Raw genomic sequence first — 3,374 nt, 5'->3', positions numbered from 1 at the left:
GGAGATGAGCAAGATAGTGAAGACTCATTTTATGTTCCCAAAAGACTACGTGGCGAGAGATACGAAGACGCTTAGAAATGAGATCCCAACATCGATAACCTTTATGTTTAATTCCATATCTAAGAAAACAACACAGACAAGAATGAGGTTCTAGTTTAGTGTGTTCATGAGGCAGGAGAAGAACAAAACATGCAGACCCCAAACCCGAAGAGCGATGTAAGAAGGAGAAGTGCCATACAATCGCTCATAGGGTGTTTGATTATGAAGGACCGGGGTAGGAACATAATTAATAGTGTAAACAGCAGTAAGAGCAGCTTCCTTCCAAAACGTTTCAGGACAAGAGGAAAAAATGAGAGGAGCCCTAGTAGTATTAAGAATATGCCTACGTTTCCGTTTAACAGGTCCATTTTGTTGAGACGTGCCAACACACGAACGATGAGGCTAAGTACTATGACTCTAAAGAAAGGATAAAAAAATTAGAATCCCTGTATTCCATAGCATTATCATAACGAAAGATTTTTATAATTATGGAAAACTAGGTTTGAACCATTTTGGCTAAATTGTAATAAAGTTGTTTAAGTTCAAAACGATTTTTCATAAGAAATATCCAAATATAACAAGAAAAATCATCAACAAAAATAACAAAATAGCGAGATCCCCCCATGGTAAGTGTAGGAGATGGGCCCCAAATATCAGAATGCATAAGATCAAAAGGAGCACAAGAAATAGAATTACTTTTATTAAAAGATGCAGTTGGTTGTTTGGCAAGTTGATAAGATAAACAATCTAAAGTGTCGGAAGAGACATGACCTAACTGACCACTAAAAATTAAAGATTGCAACTGACTAACAGAAATATGACCTAACCGACAATGCCAAAGATGAAACGGTGATAAGGTAGAGGCAGATGAGGATGAGGTAGAGGTAAGGGCAACGAATGGAGTGGAGACTGGAACATGAAGATGAATGAGCTTATAGAGACGTCCATACTTACGGCCGATCCTAAGGGTCTGTCTCATCTGAGGGTCCTACACCAAACAACCATTAGTAAAAAAGGTGACAGTTAGACCATATTCACATAATTGACTAATGGAAATAAGGTTTAAAGTGAGAGCAGGAATAAGATAAACATGTGATAAGAACAAATGAGATGTAGAGACAAAACCAATATGACTCACTGACATGAGAGAACCGTTAGCAGTATGTATGGAAAGAATATGAAGAGAAGAAGATGTGGAAGAAAAAATAGGAGAGTCGAAAGTCATATGGTTACAACAAGCAGAGTCAAAATACTAAGAAGATGTACCTAAGGTGACAGACAAAGCAGTAGAATGAGGAGTACCAGAGATGGAGAGAAACTATTTAATCAGGGTTTCAACATCCGTCTGGGAGAAGACCAGGGTGGAAGGATCCAAAGGGTCAAGAGAGGAGAAGTCCTCAGAAACAGCAGCAGTAGTGTGACAAGCAGGCATAGACCGAGACTGATTCCCGAAATGGTGGGAACGTCCCCGACAGTGAGATCCACGAAAGGATGATCTAGTAGAGGATGGGCATGATGGGTTGCGAAAACAATCTTGCTGAAGATGACCTGGGGCAATTTTGTTACAGTAGTGGCAAGACTTGACTGAACAACGAACCAAAAGATGAGTAGAAGGGAGCTCGCGATTCTGACAACAAATGCACTGAGGAGTCTGTGGGAGAAAAGAGGAACTCCGTAACTAAGGAGTGGCCAGAATTGAATCGGTATGTGAAGTGGAGAAGGGACCAAGACGAGTCTCCTCAGATAGAAACTTAGATATAGCTTGCTCAAGAAAAGTCAAGGGAGTGCGATGCAGAAGAGATGCACGTACCGACTCAAAATGAGAGATAAGAGCCATGAGAAACTGAACCAACCGCTGCTGATTGCAATACTCAAAAAATATAATAGCATCTTCATGATAAAGCCAGGTAGGCTCAGAAAGAGCAAGCTGATCCTAGACATAATATATTTAAGACAAAAAATCATTAATAGACTGACCAGGCTCCTATCGCATGCGATGAAGGTGACTCTGAAGCTGATACTGATGCGCAAGACCAGTTTGATACCGTTCTTTGAGAAAGACCCAAATATCTTTAGCAGGGGTAGAAACCGAGTCAAGTTGAAAGCAACCGAATTGAAGGCTGATAGATGTGACAGAGGTATTTCAGAACCAAGTGATGATTTGATAATTTTTACTGTCCCAGTCTTCCAAACGATTGGCAAATTTGACTGCAATTTTCTCAGCCCCCTTTGTTGGTTTAGGCACATCCCTAGTAATAATGCATCATAATTTCTTGCCTTTGAGAAATCCAGACATGGCTTGGGCCCAGAGAACATAATTAGAGCCGTCAAGAATGACAGAAATATGATGAATAGATTCGAAGTGATCCATGATGGTCTGGAATCAAGGAAAAAATATAAAATAGCACGATAGAAGCAAAACTAGAAAAAACAGAGCATACCAGTGAGTTGGGAAGACATAAACTTGTTTTTGATGTTGGACAAGAATGGTGATGGGACTCTTGATTTTGAGGATTGCATAACGTTGTACTACATGATTGAAGAAAGAGGGACATGGTGCTGTGATGGGTGTGGTGTTATGCTGTGGGGAATCAATTTCGTATGTGTGAAATGCTATATGGCTGGTGGGACTACCTATGAGCTCTGTTGTGGGTGTTTTCAGAATAGAAACTTCAAACACCAACACTGTTTTCTTGGATAATTTTACTTTGCTCATGTATAAACAACCCTCTCCCCTTTCCCCAACTCAGGTAATCTCAAGCATACTCTTATTTTATTTTTTTTTGAAATACTTTGATTACTTCTTTTTGGGTTTTTAAAAAGGTCCAGCCGCTTGTTTTCTAGCGGTTCGTGCGCTTACTATGGTTTCATTTCGATGATTAATCATTTGTTTTTAAATCATGTCATTTAAATTATTTATAAAAAATTGAGTTGATTTGATAATTGTAACTTAAATTTAAAATTATCGAATCAATCTGAGTTCTTTTATAAATAATTTAAATATTATAATATAAAAAATAAATATTTCAAATTATCGAATCATGAACAAGTAGGTCCAATCCACAAAAAAATTTCACTTTTGGGTTGCACAGAATATTGTTAGTTTTTTGTCAATAATGTTATATCTCTTAATTTATCACACTTAACTCCGTTTGGTAAGGAGGTTTGGGGCTATTTTAGTCACAAGAGACAAAATAGGTTATTTTAGTCACAACAAACAAAACATCACATTCAATCTATAATCATTACACTATTCTCTCACAAAAAAGGCCAAAAAGGCCAAAAAGTCAAAAAGTTCTTCCCAAACCAAATTTTTTAGCCCAGGCTAAAATAGT

Source organism: Camellia sinensis, chromosome 6 (assembly GCF_055761805.1).
Source record: "Camellia sinensis isolate YWXY chromosome 6, ASM5576180v1, whole genome shotgun sequence".
Classification (NCBI taxonomy): Eukaryota; Viridiplantae; Streptophyta; class Magnoliopsida; order Ericales; family Theaceae; genus Camellia; species Camellia sinensis.
Note: the sequence above shows the minus strand (reverse complement) of the source record.